Source organism: Lissotriton vulgaris, chromosome 12 (assembly GCF_964263255.1).
Source record: "Lissotriton vulgaris chromosome 12, aLisVul1.2, whole genome shotgun sequence".
NCBI lineage: Eukaryota > Metazoa > Chordata > Amphibia > Caudata > Salamandridae > Lissotriton > Lissotriton vulgaris.
The window spans coordinates 715,311,775-715,339,177 of NC_141700.1; positions in this window are offsets into that span (position 1 = coordinate 715,311,775).

Sequence of the window (27,403 nt, forward strand, 5' to 3'; positions counted from 1 at the left end):
TGTATCTACCAGCTTTTGCAAATACACCTGAGTGGATTGCCCTCAAACCACAACTCTCAGTTGAATTACTGAATTACTCACATGGAAATGCTGCCTTGCTGGTGGACGTTTCTTTGCTGCATGTTCCATTTACAAATGCTGATTTTACACATTCCTGATTCTGGTAATCTAGGATGGGAATTTACAACATCAATATTTGCACAGAAAAATGAAAGTTAGTTGTTCACATACAATTGTGAATCTGGCCTTGATAAGCTAAAGAGTACAGTGAACACTTTCTCCTCTCTCAACTGCTAATGCACAGGGCCTTGCCTACTCAGGCTTCTAAGCCTTTCGCTCAGCGGAAACTGCACTCACACATTGCCATCTTTATTTACTGTGCTCACCATAATCCTTTGTCTTCTATCCTCATTCTTCTTAATTGCTGGTAACATTTGACACTGTGCATGATCCAGCTTTACTCTCCTCATTCACCAATTGTCCCCTTATGCCTTTCCAGCTCACTCCTTCTCAGTGGTCTGTACTAGGAGAGATCACCACCAATCCCACAACAGCTCTGGGTGTATCAAGATTTCTGCTAAACACACTACTATTGTCTCTATGATCCAGTTACCTTTGGAAATCTCTTCTGGCTTCTAAAATCACCAGTCTATTGTGTTACTGTAATAGTGATCATTTTTTTAATTGTTTTCTGTCTGTTGGTGATGTGCATTCTCTTCATTACAAAAAAGCTTATTTGTTCAAAACCCAATCTGGTTTATTTACAGCATCATATGTTATGTTATGTTAATGGGTTATTAAAGCGCGCAGCTGCCCTAGCAAAGGGGCGTCCCGGCGCTGGCCGCGTGACGGTATTAGCTAAGTTAGCATAATGACACATACTCGAAGAAACTGTTGGTTTTTAAGACATGGTCTCCACCTCATCTCCAAGGGACTCCAAAGTAAGTGATGACCTTGTTGCTATAACCACTAAGATCGCATAAATGAGGACAAAAAGCTCCGAAACCCATGCTTGAAGCTCTGGGTCCGTCTGGATGCTCTTGTCACTCTTGTAGTAGTAGTCAACAATACCAGACACATTGCTGAAAGTAAGATAACATGGGGTAGATTAAATTGTTGAAAGGCCACATGGAACACTTCCAAGCCAAGGAAGATGAATCTGCTCCTCTCACTACAAGAAAAGTAATCATTGCTCATTTAAAATTCATAGCTGTAAACTTTCCCTGGTCCATGCATGACACGCTGCTCCAGTTCACATATTTTCTTCGACTTCTGGGACTTTTAGTCATGGTTTTATAGTGGATTAAACAAGACTACAAGTTCCATTATTAAAAAATTTAAAAAAGAAATCTGGTTTAGAACAGTTGGTCACGCTTAGACCTGAGAAACCTGGCACAGCTAACCATTAATTTAGCATGGGGATGTAGGGTAGCTGTATTGCAATAGGTTGACTTGGGCTTGCAGCAAGAGAGGCCATTATGTTTAATAACACCTGTCTCATAAGTCTGGGTAGTCAATGTATTCCTACCTCATACTACTACTCTGGAATCAATGCTGTTGACTTGTACATCAGAATGGGGAGATCACTTACTTCTTGGTCCACACACCCTGCTCCCTCTCTTTTGGACCTGTCAGCCTTAGGGTGGTCTCCCACAAACATGTTGCTGTTTTGTTACACTATTTGTTGATCTGTTTTTGTTGGCCTTAGGACTCTGGGCCCTTTACCACTGCTAACCATTGCAAAGTGCTCACTCCCCTAAACATAGTTTTATTGGTGTATCCACAATTAACATTTTTGATTTACTTATAAGTCCCTAATAAAGTGCGCTGTAAGCACCAAGGGCCTGTACATTGAATGCTATTAGTTGGCTGCTGCACTGATTGTGCCGCTTACTTAAAGTAGCCCTCTAAACATGTCTCAGGCCTGCCACTGCAGCTCCTGTATGACTTCCATGTCGACTTGGCATTTAAAAGCACTTGCCAAGCCATAAACTCCCCTTTTATTAGACATGTCAACCATAAGGTAGGCCCTGTGTAGCCCATAAGGCAGGGTGCTTTGTGAGGGAAAGACAGGAACCTGTACCTTTAAGTTTAACATGTCCTGGTAGTGAAACGCTCCACAGTTCGTTTCTTACTACTGTGAGGTCTACCCCTCTCATTGCTTAACAGTGGGGATTCCTTAATACATTTAGTGTAATTCCTGATTGAGAAGAAGTAGAACGGTCATTTTTGGTGCCTATGAACTTTAATGGTAAAGTTGGATTTATGAGAACAACTTTGAAAATGCCACTTTTAGAAAATAGGCATTTTTCTGCTCTTAAGCACCTTGTGCCTCAGCCTGTCACCAATACACGTCTGGGTTGGGTGAAAGCTGCGCTTTGTGCAACTTCTCTAAAGAGGCACACAGAACTTAGATGTGCCTCATGGGACATTAACATCTTGATAGGCCATCCTGAGCAGGATAGGAGGGAGGAGCTGAAACTTGCACCTGAATAGGGTTGTCTCTGTCCCCACACAAATAGCTGCATAACCCCTGTAGTGTATCTGGAGCCAGGGCAGGAAAGGGAGGTACTGTGTGCACTGCAAAGCCCCTATTTGAAGTCTTCCCAATTCAAAGGCACCACTAGGAATAAGTATTGTTCTTCTGACCCTACCAAATCACCTGTGTATACTCTGTGAGAAAGACTGCTGTTCTGCTGAAGGACCGCCACACTGCTGGACTACTGCTCTAGAGGAACTGCTTTTCTGCTGTACTGACCTGCCTGCTGCCCTCTCTGTGTGAGCAAGAAGGACTGGATCTACACCACTTTAACCCATAGTGATCCATGGGATTGTCTACTTTCGTCCTGTTCTGTGGTCTCAGGGACATCAAAGACTGCCTGCAACTCTCCAACCAGCACCTGACTCTTCCATTTGTGAGCGCTACCCTGCCGATTGGTGCCAATCTAGTTCTGGGTCCGTGGAAGTGGGTTATTCTGTGCTGCCGCATCAAAACCCACACAGTGCCTGCTTTGTGCTGCTTGTAATGAACACATTCTTTTTGAAGTTGGCTGATCGGCTCGCCAACGCGTTGCCATCATCGCCAATGGTTTAATGGTGACGCATAAAAGAATTGCGCCACTCAGAACCAACACATTAAGTGCAACCTGACAGATTAACAACCCAATGCCTCGGACGGCTCCTCGTAGTTGGTGCTCCCCATCGACGCTTCCTCCATGAACCTACTGATTTGAGCAGGCACTTTGTGACTCTTGTATCGAACCTCCGCTCCATCTTGGTCAATTTGACTTTTCAAATATGGCTTGGTCTAGCACTACCATATAGTCCCTGTTGTTGCTTTAGGCTTTCAAGCACTTATATTTCAAAGTATTCTTCAAAAATGTATAATGCCGGTTCTAATTATTGGATTTTTGTTGTTTTGGTATTGTTCAGTTAAATAAATAAGCTCTATTTTTGTAACCAGGTTTGGATTATTTTGTGTGGTGTTTTCACTGTTGTACTGCAATAAGTGTTGCACAAATACTTTACAAATTGCCTCTTAAGTTAAGCCTGTCTGCTCTGTGCCAAGCTACCAGAGGGCAAGCCCAGGTTAACTTAGGGCTTGTATCTGACTTACCCTGACTAGATGTGTGGTCTCTACTGGGCAGGGTGCATAAATCTGCCAATTAGACACTCTCCTAAAGGCTCCCCCTGCATACAGGTGGATACATCAAAACACGATCCTCTCAAGAGATTCACCGTCTCATGCTGAAAGCTAATGCACACTGCAACTTGTTTTCCCTTTTTAAGCAACTGCGCCACTCGGAACCAACACATTAAGTACAACCCGACAGATAACAACCCATTGCCTCCGACGGCTCCTTGCAGTTGGTCCTCCACATTGACGCTTCCTCCATCAAACTACAGTTTTGAGCAGGCACTTTGTGACCCTTGTATCAAACCTCCTCTCCATCTTGGTCAACTTGACTTTTCAGATATGGCTCGGTCTAGCACTACCATATAGCCCCTGTTGTTGCTTTAGGCTTTCAAGCACTATATTTCAGAGTATTCTTCAAAAATATATAATAACGGTTCCAATTATTGGACTTTTGTTGTTTTGGTCTTGTTCTGTTAAATAAATAAGCTCTATTTTTGTAACCAGGTTTGGATTATTTTGTGTGGTGTTTTTACTGTTGTACTGCAATAAGTGTTGCACAAATACTTTACACATTGCCTCTTAAGTTAAGCCTGTCAGCTCTGTGCCAAGCTACCAGAGGGTGAGCCCGGATTAACTTAGGGTTTGTATCTGACTTACCCTAACTAGATGTGTGGTCCCTACTTGGGCAGGGTGCATAAATCTGCCAATTAGACACTCTCCTAAAGGCTCCCCCTCCATACAGGTGGATACATCAAACCATGATCCTCTCAAGAGATCCACCATGTTGGAAGCTAATGCACACTGCAACTAATTTTCCCTTTTTAAGCAACATGATTGAAAATCATTGTTTCAATCTCAGCTCATATGCTTCGTGCCCTATAATGTTTTGCACATAATGCCAGTCCAACTCGGGCTGCATTGCATGGACAAATCAGACTGACACCCTTCGCTCATGAGAAATGGCTTTTGTTATTCGAGTGCTTGCTGGAACTTTCTGTTCAAGGAGCAACAAAGGAATCAACTACTTCCTGTGCACTCCCGCACTTGCCTACTCCCTATTTGTCGATAGGCATGCGGCTGTGCACCAAGGACCCAACGTAAGAAACACTGCTTGCAAGAAACCACACTGGTCACAGTTAATGACCAATAATTTTGTGACCAGTAAACAAAATTGGCCTGTTAGGATTAACAGATCACGATGTCTGTGATTGCCTTTACATCAAGAAAACATTTTCCTTAAATGCCGCCCGTTTTTCTGTAAGGAAAAAGGGATGCATTTAAATAGAAAAGTTCCTTTAAAAAAAAAAAAGTTAGAGTTGGAAATGGTCAACTGAACCCCAGTCTAGTCCTCAGCAAACATATTTTACATCACAAACTGGAAGAGGATCCCTTCCCTTTTTTGCGAATGGCTTACCACCCAACTTGGGTGTCTGTAATATTTCAGTGTTTTGAGGCTGAATTTCGGGAGAAAAACACTGATAGATATCAGAACGATTTTGTATTTCAAAAAGATTCCAACAACATGCCCCTTCACAAACAGTGAATCGTTATGTGGTCATACCCTAATTGTGATTTATAAATAGTACAAATCTAACCGATTGTTGCCAATTAAAATTAAGGGTGTTTGAGACTGTAAACTAGGTCATGCACTCATCATGCCTCATACAGAAACTGTGACACAGCTTGTCTACAAGTATATTTCATCAGGAGAAGACTTTTAATCTACATATCAGCTTTCAAAGATTAGCTGGGTGAACTTGCTCATAAGCCTTCTTGCACTTTCATTTGTTGTAGACTGTTAAAACAGTACAATCTTCTGCCTTACGACAACCTCCAAATGTTTGCCACATTCACCCTTGATACAAGGGCGTTCTTGCAGTGTAAGGAAATCAATGGTGACCTAAAACCAAAAACAAATCTGGATACATTCATTTTGTAAATTGATTCTTCTTAGCATAAGGCGCAAGAAGTACACCACTGGACAGATAAAATAACATTCCCACCCAGCTCATCCGAAATGTTCCTATTCAAATCCTAACCTTCACATTCTTCATACAGTTTTTCATTCCACTATTCTCTCATCCATGCAGAACAGTACGACCTAATGACATTTTCTCTATCACTCCACCTCAATGCATTGGTCCAGATGCCACACACCTTCCCCCTTTTACAAAATAAACCAAAGTGGAGGGCTTGAAATACTAAAGCATAAACATAGGCCAAAGGTTTAATTCTTCTAGGCCTACATATGTGCCATAGTTCAATGGTATCTTCATATTTCTTGTGCTTCTTCCCCCACCCTCATTTGGGACACATACTCTCTCATGGCTGAGTTGATCCACCAGAAGATTCTTCATTCTACCATTAGTTCTATCCCTCATCCCTTTGCAGGCAGATGTTCTCAAATACCCTGCACATCACACTCCTGGGAAGATGAAGGGAGTTTATTCTCTTGCTGATCATTGTACAGTGTCACTCTGCTCAAATTCCACACTGATCACCCTTCCACTCTCACTGCTCCATTCAACAACTCAATGACATTCACATGGTTTCACCTCTTTGAAATGCACTCCCTACATGCCATTAGGACCTTATTCTAACAAACTGGCTAACAGTGATTGCTCTTGCTGGCACTCTGCCTCTCTTTCAGGCCATGTCCACCTGTAAACTCTGCTTGTCCTCGTCTACCATTTGTCACGCTTCCTGGAAATCCATTCTCCTGGCATCACTTCCTCATTCAAATGTACCAAACTTTTATTTCAGCCTCCCGGGTTCAAGATGGGAACTGCGTTTAAACCTCATTTAAAGTAAAATCGGCTTTCTACCGGGCTTGGATTAGGTTTGGTTCTGTAAGAGAGCAATGCTGCCTCCACTGTCTTCCACCAATCTGTTCCCTCAACTACTACCAACTAGTGTGACTCATCAATAACAAAAATGTAAATGTTTCGCCTGACTGTTAGACCTGTCAGCCATAGGGTGGTATTCTTCCAAACGTTTTGCCGTTTTCCTTCCGTTGCTGCTAAAATTCGTTCTTGTTGGCCTAAGAACTCAGTTCCCTTTACCACTGCTAATCAGTGCCAAAGTGCTTGCGCTCCCTCCCGTAAAGTATGGTAAAATTTGCTTACACCTGATTGACATATTTAATGTACGTTAGAACTGGGGGTCTCTAGTTGGCAATGGCTGACGCCTTTGTCCAAATAGGGACCCTTGCTTCTAAGTCAGGATAAGGGGATTAGACTCCTAGATAACGCCTGCTCACCCCCTTGGTAGCTTGGCACGAGCAGAAAGAACTATCTCAGAGGCAGTGCGTTAAGCATATTGTAGTGTAGTTCCTATTTTCCCAATAGGCCCTGCGCATTGGAATAACATAAACAGTAGTATCGACGTAGAAGTGCGGATCTTCCAGACCTCTACTGACTATGCTAAACTTAATTGGGTTTGTTACCAACTAGCTCAGAGGTTACTGGAAACTTTCTTCTCTGAATAGGAAGTGATCAGCTTCCCTGGTACAGACAAGAAGGGATTCAGTTTTCCAACAACCGTGCAACATGACAACTTTGCTCCTCAGATAAGAGTCAATCTCTAGAGTCGTGTGAACAATAGACAGTTATTTTACTCAGTCAGTGGTTGTGCAGATTAGGTCCCCAAGGAGACAAAGATTAGGTGCACAATATTTTGGAACACTGTATCCTTCAACGTTGAATAAACCAGAGCTTTACATAGGAATCTCTTCCTACTGAGTTCGGGCGGATTTTAACCTTTCACCAACTCCAGACGTCTATTGGAGTATTTACGGGAGAAAGGGGTCTGTGTGAAAAATGCACGACTGAGTTACTCTAACGTCTTGCGTTAGTTTATCGCCTTACCAAACATTTGGGCTCCATGTAGTGTAGTTCCTATTTTCCCAATAGGCCCTGCACATTGGAATAACATAAACAGTAGTATCGACGTAGAAGTGGGGATCTTCCAGGCCTCTACTGACTATGCTAAACTTAATTGGGTTTGTTACCAACTAGCTCAGAGGTCACTGGAAACGTTCTTCTCTGAATAGGAAGGTATCAGCTTCCCTGGTACAGACAAGAAGGGATTCAGTTTTCCATCAACCGTGCAACATGACAACTTTGCTCCTCAGATAAGAGTCAATCTCTAGAGTCGTGTGAACAATAGACAGTTATTTTACTCAGTCAGTGGTTGTGCAGATTACTTTCATAATATGCAGAGAATAGAGAGACGGGCGTTTTCAATAAAGGGTAACATTTATTGAACAGTCTTTCTTCTCGTACAAGAGAAATGAATTGCCACAATTGCAAGACTTGTTATTATAAAAAGTACGTACAGTAAGATGAGTATTACGAAATAATACTGTAAAAGCATTGATATGGTTTCTTAGCCATACAATGGTTTAAAATGAATAAAACATATATACATTCATATATACATTAGGCTAAAATACTCAGCTGGTGCTTCTAACTACGCCTACCCCAGTGTACCTGACCTAAGCCTAATACTTGGGAGGGGAGTAAGTAAGTAGCTTTAAGTTAAGTTGGTTTTGCCAAGGTTTGCTTGAAGAATTCTCTCTAAGGGTTTAGTCAACACCATACCTCTGGAATAGAATGATGGAGGTCTGGTATCTCCTTCAGGGAACTCGATATCCCAGTTGCTCGCAAGAGTGGACTGGAAACGCCAGAGCTGGATTTCTCAGCAAGAGAAAAGACAGCGTCTCTCTCAGCGCATCGAGGAGGAGAAGGAGGGGCAGCGTCTGCGGGCAGCTTGCATCTGCTGGGCTCTTTGCAGGGAGACGGCTGTTCAGCTCCTAAGTTCACCACACCATCGTTCGCTCATAAGCAGCGATAGCAGTAGCGATAGCAGCTATGGTATCATCAGCATAACAGCAGCTTCAGCTTCAGTGAAACAGCAGCAGCATCAGCGAAAACAGCAGCGTTTGCTTAAGGCAACGTTGGTAATATTTATACCTGAAAGGTGCCTTGTTTGACGTAAGTTTTTGGACATAAGACGTCAATAAAGATGTCACTAGGAAGTGATCGTCTATCAGTGCTCATTAGAGTTATATTACTAATCAAAACATAGCAAGCGGGGCTTTCCCAGGTTGCTGAGTTTTTATCTTGTTGAAGAACTCGGAGTGTTAATCTAGGAATTTTAGATAGTAACTTCTGCTATGTCATTGCACTAATTGGCTGCAAAGGAAGTGGCAGAGAAGGCGATTCTGAAATGTGGCTCTGTTCGTGTGAGGCCAGAGACGAGTTTCTCATTATTGCATTTGATCGGTTATGCCAATAAAGGGGTACAAGGGGATTATAGCCGTATAGGGGCATAAGGTCACAGTATCGATCAGGGTCCTAGATTAGAACGCAACACCCACTCCACAAATTCATGTCCATCAAATTACTAAAACTAGAGCAATAAGATGCATGTGTAACATTGCCCACCCCAAAATACATATATGCATTCGAAATATTCATATTCGTAGTACGTGAAAATGTAGGTACTGTACGTTTTTGAAGCATAGAAATCCTTCAAAATTATAGCATATGAAATAAATGAACGATTTTGCAAAAGGAATTACACATGAAATATCTTTGAATACAGAAAGGAAGGGCGAGATAATTTCATCACATATAAATGCATTGCAGTAAAATGTGCTAGATGCTGGTGTTAAATTATCATGTCTCTAGATGTAAAAAATAGAAGTGGAAGCTTCTGTTCTCCTTGAATAGTTCTACTTTAAGCAAAGAATTTTTGTGCCAGAAAAAAGGTGAATATTAAAAAGTGTTCAATTCAAAAGAATTATTGCTTGAACAGGGAAAATAAAGTTCCAACGCTGTTAGCAGTTTTTTTTGTTCAAAACTGAAGGCTGAATTCAGAGTTCATGGGAACGCTGTGTGTCGGAATGCTTCTCTAAAGTTATTGTTTCTGGTCGGGTGAGAACATCATATCAGACAGGCTCTCAAAGAATTGGTCTACAAAATCAGGTGACTGTTCGACCAAATTTGATAGTGCTGTAACTTGGCAGGTGTGAGAATGATTGCTGTCATCAAAGGCTGGATCAGCAATGCTCACAGAAGGTCGTACCTGGGTGATGTTGCTTTTGTCACTCGCTCCACTGTTACCACCTAGTCGTAGTACAGGAGTCTCAACGAATACCGTCATCAGGATTGGTAGCCGCTGGGGACAACACAATGCGTGAGCCGTTATCGGACTGAGCAAAGTATCGATATCCATTGGTACTGCTGATGGAAGTGCAAGACAGGTGTCCAACACGTACTCATCTCCGCATAGCATACATCGAAGTAAAGGTAAGATGCAATTTTGCCATATCGGTCTGAATGAAAGGAACCAGGTCATGTTTAGATCTCTCAGCCTGGCCAATCCAAGGACTCTAGTTATTCTGTCCCGGTAGCGCACTGCTAGGATTGTTTCTTCCATTCCCATAGGAGTCATGTCTGAGCTGTGGCTTGCCATATCGGAGCAGGAGGGTCAAAAATAAAATCCCTGCTACAAGTCCCAAAAATAGGGGTATGCTGCCAAAGACAGAGTGGACAAAATTTGGAACGATCCCCAGAATTGCTTGTAATGGTGTTAGCAGTCTCGTAAAAATCGTCTTAAATATGCCTGGGATGCCTGTGGCACTAGACATGTTAAGGAGTTGGCTCAACATTTCTACAAAAATGCGCGGGGCAATTTGTTGATAAAAGGTCATGAACCTCAGTAGCTGTCCTTGCAACTAGGAGATAATACGTCTCTTTTGATGACGTGATGGGCACTGTTGTCTGCAAAAGCACAGACTTTATTTTGCTTAAAGTATCAATTCGTATAGAAGAGAAATGCAGACGAGGCCAGATGGGAGTCTCTATGTCTCCAGGGCCGCTCGGGAACAATGCTTGCATAAAGCATTTGACCATGGAAGTTACGCTTACGAGATACGCTTTTCCTGGCAAAAGGCCACAACATCTGTGATCCGTTCTTATAATGTAACTCACATTCGCGAGTTGCATAAAGAAAGGCTCTATCTGCGTTGCAGGTGTGACAAGCTGGTGGCATGAAAGGTTGTTAGAATTACCTTCACAGGCTCCGTGTAAATTAATATCCTGGCACAAAAGTATACCGCTTAGTGAACGTTTACAGTTTTCACCACTAAGAAATACATTTTTGTCGCTGTCACTATAGCATGAATTGGGTATGGTAATTTCCATGCTGACTTAACATAACCTTTACCTAATCGTTCATACTGGCCAGTAGGTATGTATTCAAGGCACTTTTTAAATCGGAAAGTTGTTATCGGGATTGTGATAATTCCGTGTATTATCCATTCAATGACAGAACTTTCTGACATTGTCAATGGTAATCTCTCAAGCTTTTCGATGCTCAGGATTGTATAGTCTGCTCCTTTCTGTGCCAAGCTGATTTGTTTATCAGTAAGGTTAAAAATGGAAAACAATGACGTTGTGTTGATTAAACGCCATGGCACATAGCCTGAACGAAGATTTTGCAGCGTCCAGCCTAATTGTACAATAGAACGTAATTGTGACTGGCCATGCTGTAACATTAGCATGTCTCTGTCTATTATATCAAAGGCAGAGGATACAATATTGTCCAACGAATATATTCTGGAGGACAGAGTCATTAACCCATTGTCCACTACAGAAAGTGATTTTTCCAAATTAATACGATCAATTTCTCGTATTTTTTCTGCTGTTTCAATTTGTGTGACTTTCCAAGCCTTGTTGTATGCAGCATAGATGCTGGCCGCTATGAAACGCTTTTGACGCTGTTTGCGTGGTCCCATAATAAAATCGTGCAAATCAGCACCCTCTTTAAGTAAAGACAAGTGTTGCTTAATTTCAGCCAGTGTGGATGATCCTAGCCATTCGAGGCAGAGTTTCCCTACACTGTATGTTGTTACTATCCCTGGATGCTGTCTCTGGGAGTATCTAGGGTCTTGTCTGGTCATTTTTAACCCCTGTCTTTAATTCAGGAATCTATCTTGACAGTTGTTTGTGTCAGTAGGCCAGATTAACCACTTTTTCCAATCAGGATGTGTTCTGTTAAAATGTAAAATTTTAGATACGTCTATCTCAATATCTGTCGTTACATTTTCAGGTATTGGTTTTGGAATAGACGGTTTGTTTAGGTCTTTGATCTTAGCTAGGCCAAGACAGGATGTTTGGTGAATTGTGTCTTTTAAAAACATCATTTGTTCTGGTATCATGCAGGTTCTGAATAGTGCTTCTAGGCCTTGTACCTGCCAATCTTTCGTTCCCCAGATAGTTTTTGTTTCAATGTTATTTTTCCAATAATCAAAAACAAATGTCATCATTTTTTCATAAAATGCTTCTGAATATATCAATTTAGTGTTTGTCAGCATTGTTTTTAATCCTGTTTTATCTAACAGTTTGTAATAAAACGTTTCTGCATCACTGGTGTTAAACCCTGAGAAGTACTTGAATTTCTCAAAGAATATTTTAGAACTGCTTTTAGGTGGTGTAGCACAATGTTCCCATTGATTATACTTAAAAACATTTCTAGGCTGTGCAGATTTATGCAAATAATGATCGCCATGATGTGTAAAACAGAACATCTGTTCATAACTAGACGAACCTTGTAAATAATCATGTTCTGTGAATCTAGCTGACATTACTAAATCAGACATCATATTATTAATACTATCAAAGTCCCAATCATCAGAGAATGTACTAGGTTTTACAAAGTCACTTAAGGAAACCTTCAGTTGATGAGGATACTTCAGGATCTCGACCGGACCATAGATCTCATAGTCAGTTTTCTCCCATACTACCCCACCGGGTATTGGAATGGCTGTGACATTTACTGTTGACAGTTTTCTTTTCTCCACGTGGGATGATCTGTGTGGTTTGAGGACTAAGTTGATGTTCTGACTTGCTGTGTCCATTCAATTGTAATAAACTTTCCTAAAATTAAAACTAAAATTAGGCATAGTAGGAGTATAAATACCCCTGAAATAATCCAATGCTCAATCAATGGTGCATCCAGATATACTTCTTTGATTTGTTGAAAGAGTTCTGTTGCTTTTTCTTTAAAAGTATTTTTGTTTCTGGCATCACTTCGGGGTTACTTTGATCCTCGGAAAAGTTGTCGAAGTCGATTAAATAACCAGAAGCAGTTCTTTCAATTGTTGGGATTGTTCTTTCAATTTGTCTTTCGGTAGCACTTTCTGATGCCACATCATTGTAGACTGGTGTTTCTTGACGAACTGTTTCAATCTGTGTCTCGAGAGGCACGAGTTGCATGGCATTATTGCATAGTCCTTCTCTGTGCACTGCAGGCTGATCGAATGTGATTAGTCTTTCAGTTTGAACCTCTTGGATTGTTGCAAGTTTGGGTATTCTGTTGTTTCTCGGGAGTCCACTGGGCCTACTGTTGATTATATGCCACATGCTTGTGGTTTTACCAGGTCGATTGATACAACTCTGTTCTCCTTTTTACCAGCAAGGGGCGGTAGTACTACTGATCTTGTTCCGGTGACTGCCAAGACAGGTACTGCTTTTCTGTAAGAAGGCCCAAATTCCTTCTTCACCACTATTTTTTCTCTGACTAGATCCCCAATCTTTGGAATCCAGACAGCCCTTGCTGGGGCTGTTGCTTGTGGTGCCTCGTCAGTGGTATCTGGCTGTTGCTTTAACTTTATGTTGCTTGAGGATTTTCTTGTTTCATTCAAGTCCTGTAAAACAGCCAAACGATCTTTGATGTCAAAGTCTGTTGTCTTTTCTTGTACCACTGATACTTGACTATCTAAGTCCTGAACTCTCATTCTAGTTCTGAACAATAGTTCGTATGGGCTGAAACCTTTTAGAGAATTTCTTGGCAAATTATTAAGACTGATTTGGACACTTATTAAATGTTTGACCCACCCAGCGCCTGAACCTAATACCTTCACTGTTATAGATTGCTTTTTTCTTTCTACCACACTATTCCCTTCGGGGTGTGACGGACAAGAATACCGCAACCCAACTTCCATGCTGGCCATGGCCTCCTTATAAGCTCGAGAGCTAAAAGCAGGACCCTGGTCAGAATGGAACATGGCAATTGCGTATGTGCCGATAAAGACTGGCAGATCTTTTATAACCGTTCTGGCGTCAGCCGAGCGCTGGAGGCCACATTTTTTAAGTGTGTTTAGCCTTAATGATTAATAGGACGCAGGATGGGATGTAGACAGCGTTACGCTGGTTCTGATTGGTAGCCGGTAGCATAGTTCACTACTGCGATCCCTGTTACAGTTTTCACAGTTGTTTGCATATATTTGGTGTTGTACACCCATTCCCGGCCACCAGTATACTGATTGTAATTCAGTCAGGGATTCCTTGATATTTCTGTGCCTAGGACCCAAACCCATGTGTGCGTCTGCTATTAAAAATATTCTCCTGTTCATGTTTGGAATTACCCTATCCCCCACTCCAGGGATTCGAGCAAAAGGAACGGAGTTTGCATCGATTACGTATGCATAATTGATTGGATAGTTCACGGGCAGTGCTGCACAGTCGCCTTTTACGGACGTTTTGACTGCCAGCATGGTTTCCCCGTCTATGTATTTTTCTGCCCGCTTTTTTGTGGCTACGGAAGCCGGTTTAGTTGCTTCCGCTGTGGCTGTGTTAGCCAATGAATTCCCTGCAACGTGAACGCCATCACGTTGAAGACTCTGTGCGTGTATCACGTGAGTCTTTTGTAGTTCTTTCTGTAAAAGAGCTACCTGTTTCCAGAGCAATTTATGCTTTATGGTGGCACCTGTGTCATCTTTGTAATCGTTTTCAATCCAGCTCTGCATCTTATTATTGTAAGAGTTGATGCAAAAATGAGAATCGCACACGATTAGTGTCGGGAATTCACGTTCTGCATTTTCAAGCGCCATCTTTAAAGATCTGATTTCAGCTCTCTGAGCCGAACAGTTTCTTACTGATTCAGTTTTTGTTATTTTCGGTCTGAATTTACCGCACAGCCAACGACCTTTAACAATCACACAGGCTGCATCGTAGGATTTGCTCTCTACGTTGAAATGCTGTACAAATCTATCTGTATAGATTATACAGGCGTACTGTGGGAGAGGCAGAAGTTCGATTGGCAGAGGATATTCTTCTTCATATTCTAAATCATTCAGTTCTTCGAATTGCGGGGCGAAATAGTATTTCACATCTTCCGCTCCAAGAGAATCTACACACTGTATCCATTTCGGATCCAGTGACACTGTAGGCAGGTTTACTGGGCTGAATAGCGCCTCAAAGGCGGATTCCGCTGTGAGGATATTAATCCTTTTACCATGTGCTAGTTCTCGTTCATTTGCTAATGCAATTTGCACTGCTTTCACAGTATTTTCTGTGTGACTGAATGTTTTTTCTGCTTGTTGTAATAAGTCCAATGGGCCACAGGTATTCTTAAGATGAGTGCTTTATTGTTACAATCTTAGATGGATGTAAGTAACAAGCACAGGTATCAAAGGTAAGTAAGCCCAAGGGGAGAGCCCCACCAGGAACAGCTTCCTTGCCGCTCAGCCCATCCACTCCAACTGCCACTCCACACACAGGCATACCAGCATTCCATTCACACATCACTCATACCAGCATTCCAAGCTCACTCACACTGGCTGAGCAGCAAGGGAGATAACTATGAAAGGTACAACATACTAAATACTAGCATACTACATACCTTCCCCCTTATAAACAACAACAAAAGAATTGTGAAAGTCCACAGCATAAAGCATGAGTAAACATAGGAAAACATTGCATTAAATAAATGAACCTTCCCTTTTTTACGGAGAAAAATAAAAATAATAAATGCAAGACGAAGAAAAATACAATCAAAGACACAACTCGCAAGAAAGGTGTGAGGAAGAAACAGAATAAATCAAGAGAATGCAAAAATAAGAAGAAGAATGTGAAAAATAAATAGCATGACTAAAGAAAGAACAAGAACTTGAGATCAGAGTTACCACCAAGACAAACTAGTAGGCCAGACTAGGAAGCAGATGACAAGCAGTGAACATCAACTAATTGCAGAAAATAGAAAAACAGTGAAAAGAACAAGAAAAAGTACTCCCACATACAAAGAAAAAGGTTGGTCGCGATCCAACACAAAATCCAAGTAAGAGAGACTACAGATAATGAAAAGAAAAGAAGATTATGACAATACTCAGTTAGATTTCAAACATAATCCAACAGGACAGTAAATGAGTGTGAAATCACCTACGAGAAAATCAGAAAAAGAGTGAAAAACACACACTGTCAGGAACAAACAACAGTAGATTCTACACGCAGTGAAATAAACAATCCAACTGAAAACTAAAGAAAAGACGTAGAATCCCTGTAGGTGATATTTCAATATCACATAGCATATAAGCTATAAAAATGTATACATCAAGTAAGATATCCCCGTGGAATATCATATAGCTTGTCGGCCATCTTATGTATGCATACCATATCCACACAACAGTGGAATAACACATATAGCCAGAAGGCTATTAAAAAAACAAATACTCTAAACCATGGCACTGCCTTAACCAAACTGCCATTATAAGGTGTGAGTAATACATTTAAAATAAAATAGGTGACCAGTCCACTTAACGGTATAAGGCCACATAGCCAATAAGCTATTACAGTGCAAATTTAGAATCCTTGCTAAAACTTGCGGAGAAATCATTTTTTTTTAAAAATAGGTGACAAATCCACTTGACGGTGTAATGCCACATAGCCAGGAAGCTAAAACCAAACCAAACATTTCCCCAAAATACATGTGTTAAATAAACATCACAGTGCTTATTACAGAGGTGGAAATAAAATTAATAAAAGTAACCTACGTCACACTGAATATAACAGTAACAAAATTCCACTTGAAAATATTTAAACTAATAAATGCATGTAAACCATTACATTATCATTAAAAAGATGAGACTTAAAACAGTGAAAATAAATGCTTGCTAGCAATACAACCAGGCAAATAAACAAAATGCCCAGGAGATGGTGCTCTAACTATAATAAAAGCACTAGTGAAACACACTATAAAGTCCCATAGAAGAACGTTTTTACATAAACATTTTCCTAGATTGCCAATACTCTTAGTTGAATATTTTTTTTAATAAACATATTCCTAGATTGTCAAGACACTAAGTTGTACACATTAAAATAAACATATCCTAGATGTACGTTTTAAAATAAACATATTCTTGACTGCACTGTAAGAATTAAAGGATAGCTAGAAGATGCATTACTAAAGCGACAACACTTTCTTCAGATTTGCCTATTTTACTTTTCCTGGAACAACAACACCAGTCTCCTTCGTTTTGTTGGCCTCATAACAAGAAATTAATTCCAATCCAAGTAGAACACCGTTTGAGGAATAATGTCAGCATGTACCTCCAAGGTCTGAAGAAATCCAGAAGTCCCCCACAGACGATCGGAACGATGAAATCCCAAAGGAGGATCCTGAAAGACTCCACATGAAGACACGTTGTTTTGACGCTGAGCCGAATGGCTCCAGGCACGTTAGTGAGGCAGAGCGTCTAAAAGCAGGCCCAGAACGAAGAGACAGGGCGAGGGGAGGTGCACAAGATGACCTCACACCACGACAATGCCGGTAAGGTCGCGTGCCTGGACACACGTGCTATTTAATTTTGAAAACAGCTAACAGTTAAACCGGCAATTTTGTGATGACAAGGCTAATTGGCAAATAATTAAAAATAAATATGATCCGATCTGCCCAAACAAAACAAAGACGTCATCCTGGCCCAAAAACATCGAAGTTGACATCTTAATCGACATACTTGCCCCTCATTTCGTCCTCGCAGCTAACTAAACAGTTCCTGTGCTGAAATCCACTGACGCATGCTGGAACAGACTTAAACTGAAGATGTGTTCCTAAAATGTGCCGGTAAATTAATAAGTAATTATTTCTCCAGTAGGTGGCAGCAAATATCCATTCCCATTCACAGGCCAAATCCATAACATTACTCATGGCTAGAGTTTTAAGAAAGGCGGATAATATGTCTTTCAGCACGATTCACGATGCTCCCAACCGGCTCCCAGACATATTAAAGCTTAAAATTAATTTAGCTTTAGCTCACCACCGCTGACTTTCGACTCCGGTCAGGTTCTATTTCTTTCTTGTTAACCGGTTAAGAATTTACTTGTTCAATACACGGACTGGGAAATCCGGCTGACTTTTGACTCCAGTTCAGATTCTATTTATTTCCTTTAACTCCGGTTAAGAATTTACTTCTTTAAATCGCTTTAATTTACTTCTGGGACGTCGCACATGACAGCAGGCAGTTAAACAGCAAATATAGATTGCTACAATACCAAAACCATCAAGCAGTGGCACACTTCAGCTATGTGCAGAAAGATAGAAAGACAACAGATAGAAGCTGACACCATACCGTTGTGGGCGACCGATGGAGGTCACTGGTGGGGCTCTTGTCGTGGTGCCAGTAATCTTAAGTTGCCTTTTTCTTCTTTTTTTTTTTAAATGTCCTTTAACTTGCTAGATGATCTCCCATTCCAAGTTACATGGGGTTACTTGAGGTGTAGGTTGTTTCCCAGCGTCGCCAAATGTAATAAGTCCAATGGGCCACAGGTATTCTTAAGATGAGTGCTTTATTGTTACAATCTTAGATGGATGTAAGTAACAAGCACAGGTATCAAAGGTAAGTAAGCCCAAAGGGAGAGCCCCACCAGGAACAGCTTCCTTGCCGCTCAGCCCATCCACTCCAACTGCCACTCCACACACAGGCATACCAGCATTCCATTCACACATCACTCATACCGGCATTCCAAGCTCACTCACACTGGCTGAGCAGCAAGGGAGATAACTATGAAAGGTACAACATACTAAATACTAGCATACTACATTTGTGTGTACAAGTGAGATTTAATTGAAATTGGTACCTTTTCTCCCTCATTAGAGGTCAGGTACATGAATCCGCATCTTCCTGGGATGACTCGGATTACAAGATCGCGTGTGTTGTCACGTGTATCTAATTTTGTTTTTGCTAACATGTCTGTTTGCAGTGATCTCAAAATTTCTGTGTGTTTTTGAGTCCAGGTGATTTGTTTAAAATCAGGTTTAATTAGTTTGAAGAGAGGTTTAACCCTCTCTGCGTAATTTAGAATGTAAGTTCTACCAAAATTCAGAAAGCCTAGTATCGATTGTAAATTCTTCAGCATTTTTGGAGCTTGGAGTACAGCGCACTTCTCTAAGAAGTTGTCCGCTAGGCTTTTTTCTTCACTTGATAATTCGTATCCTAAAAATAATACTGTCAGATGGGCAATTCGGGACTTTTTAAAGTTGAATTTGTAACCCTCTGCTGCGAACCCAAGTATAATGGTGTTCACTCTTTTCAAGTGAGTATCCAAGTCGTCGTCTGTGAGATAGATATCATCTACGTAAGATAATGCCTCATCATCATATTTGTAGTAACTCTGTTACTCTAGCTGAGAATAGTCCTGGGCTGTTCTTGAACCCCTGTGGGAGCCTACAGAAATTTTTCTGAGACCCCATTACGGAGAAAGCGGTCAAATACCTGCATTCTGGTGCAATGTTTTGACAAAAGAAACCATTAGATATGTCTAATGTCGTTTTATATTTTTTCCTAACTATGTTGTTCATTAGTGCAGCACTATGCAAATTTTGTACTGCAAAAGTTTTGCAACATGCGTTAAGGTGTCTGTAGTCCAAAACTAGACGATATGAATTGTCTGGCTTGGAGACAGGAAACAAAGGATTGTTCATTTGAAAGGTGCATGTTTCAATCACCCCCTGGTATTCAAGTTGATCTAAGATCTCCCTGACTTGTTTTTTAGCTTCTTGCTTAATGGGATACTGCCTTTGTGCAGTTGGTTCACTTTTTAATTGGATTTTGTGGGGAGGAGAGTCCTCATCCCATCCTACATGATTTATATATAATGCCGGTGCCTGGGCCACTGCCCATTTCCTTGCATAAGTATATTTTTTGTGAATCGGAATATGATTCGAGAAGGCAGGCATAATCATTTCTTCGCCACGAGGGCACTCCCTGACAAACTCTGGGGGCCAATCTTTTTCAGCTAACAGAATATCATAGCCTTTTGAGAGTTTATCCCAAAATAGACCCCTTATTTCCCTCTATACGCAATGTTATTTCGTATATTTTATGGGGCTCGCTAAGTCTGGTGTCAGCAGTTTCAACCTGAATGTATTCATTCGTGTCCACTGTCTCCAGATGACTCATCAAGATCTTGCGGGCTATACTGATTTCTGCTGCACTGTCTAGCATTGTCTGTGCCCACTCCCCGTTTTTCAACTGTGTCCTCAGTATTCTCGGCATGTTCGATTACTCTAATACTGGATACCTTCTTTTTTGGAAATTGAGATTTTTTATTCTGAGCAGGTTCCTTGTCTTTGGACTTGGTGTGCTCTCTTGGGTCTGACCGTCCTCTTCTTTCCGATTTCTGCGAAAAAGATCGAGAGGGACGTGTATCAATACTTTGATATCTATCAGGTTTTTTCAAATTAGCCGAGACTGGTGTTCTCGAGTCGGAGTTCTTTCCCTCCGTCGAGGAGACCTTCCTCTGGACTGGAAAACTTTTTCTTTGGGAGTGGATTGTTTATTTCCATCCCAGCTCTTTTTAGGAGTGTTTGAATTATTTTTAATAAATAATTTTTCAGGATTTTCGAGCAGTTGGGGCTTTACTGGTATCCCACCCAAGCTGTCTTTACCTAATTCTTCATAGCATTTCTCTATGATTCTGGCAAGCTCAATTGGTTGATCTGTTATATCTGTTTCCCTCAACTTCTGGCGGATCGCCACAGATGCTGCTTCTCCCTTTATATTGGCTAATAATATAGCCGAGACCTGTTTGAAGTCTTTCAGTAATTTCATACCAAGAGTTAAAGCAGGTTCAGGACCGTATTCATTTTGAATCTGTCTTAGTACATCTGGTATTACCGCCATAGACGGAACACCATGTGTTTTTGTGTAAATGGAAGCAAAGACTGTACCCCAAGTGTCACAGTCCTCCATGTGTGGTGCGATTCCCATAGGAAGGCAGATGGTCAAGATTCTGTGTTTCTCGATAGGGGTGGTATCCGGAAATACTGCCTCTATTTGAGTGATTTTCTGCGCTAACCAGAAAGGAATTTGTTCCCGTTTTATGGGTATTTTACCAAGACATGACTGTATGTTCTGTGGTGTAATTTTATTAGTGTTCCCCTGATGAGGGGTCAGCTGTGGTATATTAACAGCTGTTTGGACTGTTGCAGTCCGCATTACATATTGTACTAATTGCATATGTATTTTAATTAATGTTTTTAGCTGTACTAACAGCTCTTCTTTTGACAATTTTGCAATGTCCGAGTGTGGTGTGTAGCTGGCTAGAACCGGCCACGTTGCTCCTGGTCTACCTAGTGGACCGAGCCTGGTAATATGATCATTATGTTTTAGGGCACCTTTAAACCAAAATAAGTGTTCTTGGTATTTTAATGGGATTTCAGTCTCCTCGAAAGGAGCGTACTCATCCGGTGGTTTCTCTATTTTGTAATAGTGAAACTCTTTTGTTCTAGCGTTTGCCGCTGGAAAGTTTATCCATGAATAGAATACCTCTGTCTGCCGATATTCGTGTGCCTCTATCACGAAAATCACTGTACCACCTTGTGGTGTCAGTCCGTTTTCTATAAGTTTTAAAGTTATAGATTTTCCAAATTGTGCCGGGATGATTATTGCACCTGGTTCAGTAGTCCCGTCGGGACCCTGCTGAGTCGCATCTGCTGCGGCATCAGTTCCGTTGTTTTCTACTGACATTTTATAAATGCAGGTTTTGCAGAGTAGGTCCCCAAGGAGACAAAGATTAGGTGCACAATATTTTGGAACACTGTATCCTTCAACGTTGAATAAACCAGAGCTTTACATAGGAATCTCTTCCTACTGAGTTTGGGCGGATTTTAACCTTTCACCCACTCCAGACGTCTATTGGAGTATTTACGGGAGAAAGGGGTCTGTGTGAAAAATGCACGACTGAGTTACTCTAACGTCTTGCGTTAGTTTATCGCCTTACCAAACATTTGGGCGCCATGTAGTGTAGTTCCTATTTTTCCAATAGGCCCTGCGCATTGGAATAGCATAAACAGTAGTATCGACGTAGAAGTGGGGATCTTCCAGGCCTCTACTGACTATGCTAAACTTAATTGGGTTTGTTACCAACTAGCTCAGAGGTCACTGGAAACTTTCTTCTCTGAATAGGAAGTGATCAGCTTCCCTGGTACAGACAAGAAGGGATTCAGTTTTCCAACAACCGTGCAACATGACAACTTTGCTCCTCAGATAAGAGTCAATCTCTAGAGTCGTGTGAACAATAGACAGTTATTTTACTCAGTCAGTGGTTGTGCAGATTACTTTCACAATATGCAGAGAATAGAGAGACGGGCGTTTTCAATAAAGGGTAACATTTATTGAACAGTCTTTCTTCTCGTACAAGAGAAATGAATTGCCACAATCGCAAGACTTGTTATTATAAAAAGTACGTACAGTAAGATGAGTATTACGAAATAATACTGTAAAAGCATTGATATGGTTTCTTAGCCATACAATGGTTTAAAATGAATAAAACATATATACATTCATATATACATTAGGCTAAAATACTCAACTGGTGCTTCTAACTACGCCTACCCCAGTGTACCTGACCTAAGCCTTATACTTGGGAGGGGAGTAAGTAAGTAGCTTTAAGTTAAGTTGGTTTTGCCAAGGTTTGCTTGAAGAATTCTCTCTAAGGGTTTAGTCAACACCATACCTCTGGAATAGAATGATGGAGGTCTGGTATCTCCTTCAGGGAACTCGATATCCCAGTCGCTCGCAAGAGTGGACCGGAAACGCCGGAGCTGGATTTCTCAGCAAGAGAAAAGACAGCGTCTCTCTCAGCGCGTCGAGGAGGAGGAGGAGGGGCAGCGTCCGCGGGCAGCTTGCATCTGCTGGGCTCTTTGCAGGGGGACGGCTGTTCAGCTCCTAAGTTCACCACACCATCGTTCGCTCGTTAGCAGCGATAGCAGTAGCGATAGCAGCTATGGTATCAACAGCATAACAGCAGCTTCAGCTTCAGTGAAACAGCAGCATCATCAGCGAAAACAGCAGCGTTTGCTTAAGGCAACGTTGGTAATATTTATACCTGAAAGGTGCCTTGTTTGACGTAAGTTTTTGGACATAAGACGTCAATAAAGATGTCACTAGGAAGTGATCGTCTATCAGTGCTCATTAGAGTTCTATTACTAATCAAAACATAGCAAGCGGGGCTTTCCCAGATTGCTGAGTTTTTATCTTGTTGAGGAACTCGGAGTGTTAATCTAGGAATCTTAGATAGTAACTTCTGCTATGTCATTGCACTAATTGGCTGTAAAGGAAGTGGCAGAGGAAGCGATTCGGAGGTGATGCATAGATTCTAGTGATGCGTTCCTGTTGCGTTGCGCAAGATGGCGCCTCGATGCGATGCAACACTCCTGGTGCGATGCGATAAGATGGCGCCCTTGATGCGGCGACGTGAATACGATGTGTGCACGCCCTGACGGCTTTGTGGTGAACTCTGCAGTTTGGAGCCGTGACAGGCCCTTCAACACGCTTCTCTGGTGATGCGACCGTGACCCTCACAGTGGCGACACGCTTCTCCGGTGATGCGGCGGCAGACAGCTGCGATGAAGACATGCCTCTCGGGAGATGTGGCGGCGACGCACTTCTCCGGCGATGCGACAACAACAGCAGCGGCGACGACACGCTTCCTCTCTTTGCGTTGCGCTTCCAGCTCCCAGTGAAACACACAGATTTATGCAGATAGAATTCCCAGCAAGGAAATTCAGAGGGGAGCTGGTAGGGAAGTCTTTGTCCCTGAGACTTCAGCAGGAGGCAAGCACAAGTTCAAGCCCTTGGAGTAATATTGTGCAAGATGATGAAATTCTTAAAAAGTTCCTTCTCCTTTCCTTGGCAATGAAGAAACCACTGCAGGCCAACCCAGCAAACAGCACACTGGCAGAGGGGCAGTCCAAAACTCCTGCAGCTTCCTTGGTTCTTCTCCTTAACAAAAGGTTTGTCTTGTTCCCAGAAGTGATCTAAAGTTCTTGGCTCTGGGTCCAAATATTTATACCCCAAAATCCTTTGTCCTCTGAAGGCACAGATGCCTCTGCCTAGTCCAAACCAGTTCAGGAACACTCTGTTTACATGACTACTTCCTTCCTTTGACAGTGCAGGGCAGAAACATCAGATGCCCCACAGAAGGTGGAGCCGGCATTGTGGAGGGAAGGCACAGCCCTGGAGCACTTTATTAACATGATTCCTACTCTCCTTTCACAGTGCAGGGCAGAGACATCAAACACACCACAGGAGGTGGAGCCAGCATTGTGGAAGGAAGGCCCAGTCCTATTCAGGTCCCAGGTGAAACTCCTCCCTCCCACCTAGATGCAGATAGAGAGTGTATAACACGAGCAGAACAGAAAATACAAAAAGTGAATAGACAGAGTACCCTCAAACAGAAAACCAAAGAAACACAGATAAGTAAGACCGAAAATGTGACCTTCATAACACAATACAACGTTCAAAGCCATCATGTATACAACATTCTTCGCCGTAACTGGCATTTATTAAAATCAGCCAAGTTACCTATAGGGACCATTCCTGAAAAACCAAAGATGGTGTACAGGAGAGGCAAGACTATAAAGAACATGCTCTGTCCGAGTTATGTACAGGATCGAAAAATAAATGTAAAGATATGGTTACCTGAGAAACCCAATGGGTTTTTCACGTGTGGTTGTTGCAATGTATGCCCATTGGGACTGAACAGAAAATCTAAATTCAGACATAATACTGAAAGAGAGTTTAACATCAATTCATTCATAAACTGCAACACCAGTCATACTGTAGACATCATTGGTTGTGCCTGTAATAAAATATATGTAGGCAGCAGTATTCAAAGCCTTAAAACCCACATTCAAGAGCACGTGAGGGCAATTAAGAATAAGGATGAAAGATATCCAGTGTCCACACACATTCATGAAAATCACCCAGAGGAATCAAAAATATGGTTTTATGGAATAGAACAGGTTAAACCAATGAGAAGAGGTGGAGATAGAACCAAGGCACTTAGGCAGACTGAGGCTGGCTGGATCTGTCGCCTTTGTAGCATCTCCAATGGTTTAAATATTAACAATGAATTGTATAATTTTTTGTAGAAATGTGTACAATCTCTGTTAAACATGCAACTGTATGTCTGTACTTTTGTTGCTATGGTGAATGATTCCTATTGGGTTCAGTGGACAACAGCTCCAATCGATAATTTTGAGAACATTAATGATTGGTAGAATTTGATGGAAATGGGACATTTACTATGCACCATATAAATTCTGGTATGTTGGGCACTAAGAGAGTTTTTTTTTTAATGATTTTATACAATTATGGAAGACGATTGCATTCGGAGCAAATAATCACTGTCCTTTCAAAATGGCACTCACCATAGGTTAAATCAAAACGATCTAAAAACATTCAAGGCATAAGATTAAAAACTTGAACCAATAAAAGAAGTCGTAATCCATTTGAAAATGAACGGGCAATGCAGTTTACGTAGAAGCTATGTGGATACAATACAGCGTTCACGTACGCGGGGATTGATTACGTATGCCTAAATGGCGTCTTTACTCAATCAAGTTCATAAGATCTACATATTACAGTTTGAATGACTTAGTCCATTTTATAAATTATAAAGGTCACTTGAAACTAGTGGTCCTTTTATTTAAAACTTGGCTTATATTTACAATCAAGTGTTTTAAATCTTTAATACACACATGACTCTACTACAAGATGGCGTTCGGAATCGGGTGGTTTCTCTGGCGATTCCTTATACAGAGATCGATTGACCGTTCCAAAATGGCGTCTATGAATCTAACTTAGTTACACGTTCACTTCCCTTTGTATATAACGGACATGCCTTGTTTCTCAACTTAGAAAAGTACTTAATTTTGATGAACCGTTTCTTTTAACCTCTTTAAAAGATATTTATTTCTGTGTGCCTCAATCGTACTACATGTATATATGTCAACTTCAAGATTGCGGCTCTAATAGAGTGGTCTTGTTACCACTTGGAAGTTGATTAATCACAGCTGAGTGTCAAATGCAGGATATTTAAACCCGCGATTTTGAGATGATTGTGTATCGACCTTTCCTGAAAGCGGTGACGTGTGAAGGATGATGACATTATCTTTAAGTAAGAGAGGGCCTTAAGGGTGGGGACGTGGTTTTACTTAAGACAGGCTCCATTTACTTACTTATTATACATTACAAAATAGTACCAATCTTGGGAGCACTTTGCTTCATTGCTGGGTGTCCCTATTGATTTGGAATCTAACGATCCTGTTTATATAATTGCTTCCTTTGGTATTCTATTCTTTATTCAGAATTGTCTTTAACACAAATTTATGTGCAGGCTCGGGGTTACAACTTAGAACCGATGTTACCTCAAGCGAAGCTTGCTTTACAGCAAAGCGATATGTCTTGTTAATACTGAGTGTTCACACTGATGTGGACTCTAGTAATATCCTTTCATAAATGGTTGTTCAAGCACGGGCTTTTTACATTTTATGATCGTTTTGTAAGCCGCGGGCATTCTGGTATTAAAAACATGACCGGTGGAATACCAGTTGAGGGTGTTGCGAATTGGTGCACCCGGGAGATCTCCTGGAGCTTGGTTGCCCGTGTTTTGATGCGGGTCGGTCGGCGACTGTGGAGCACGTAATATGCTCTGTCACCGCTGGTGGGGCCCGGGTTTGACCGCGGGTCTCTTGGGCTCTCTGGACTGTCCTTGGATGCTCGGAGGAGCAGTGCACCCTGCATCTGGTAATTCCTGATTTTTATCATTACGTGATGGGTAACAACACAAGTTTGTTGGCTTAGTCCCTCTCTATGTTCTCAATATAAATATGTGTAGGACATATAGTGCAAACTGTGTCTATACACGATCTTATCTATTTATCTTTTTATAAAGGGGGATTATAAGCACAACAATGACTCTTTGAGAAACCTTGAATAATCTTAGGAACCCGTTGTTGCTAAACATATTGAAGCAAATGATCGAAGGACACATTATTAACATATTGATAAGGTTTGTAGAAACCTTAGTGTTGAATATTGGGGCAATCATAATGTCCATAAATATCAGTATGAGTAAGAAGAAAATCATCAGTTGACATCTTTTCACTACCTTTGGTAAGCAATGTTTTAAAAAATCTAAAATCAGACTAACCTAGAAAAGCCTAGGATCAACATAGTGTCTATTTGATAAGTAAACACAACATACATATGTATGATCAGCTCCTTCCCATTTGAAATGTAAAGTCAAAGGAATATGTAAATAGGTTCTCTTTCTCTCCTTCTGTTAAATTTTGAAATAGCACTGTGCTCTGATGTGTTTTGTAAAACGAATATGAACATGTAAGGAAATCCGTCTAGTAGGTGACTTAAGTCCGCTTACAAAGCAAAAGTCTCATTTTTTAACTTGTACTAAGTTATCATGTATTTTGAAGTTGTAGTGAATTAAAATATCTGTTTTTTATCTGTAAGTAGTGGTTTGTAATATGTATATTTCTGTATATTTAATTTTGTAGCCCTACGCTTTGCATGAAGATATAAGAATAAAAGATTTTTTTAAGCCCCACTGAACTGATTCTTCAAAATGTATTGGCTCATTAGTATTCATTGTGGAGTGCTGAACCATTGTGCTTTGTTGT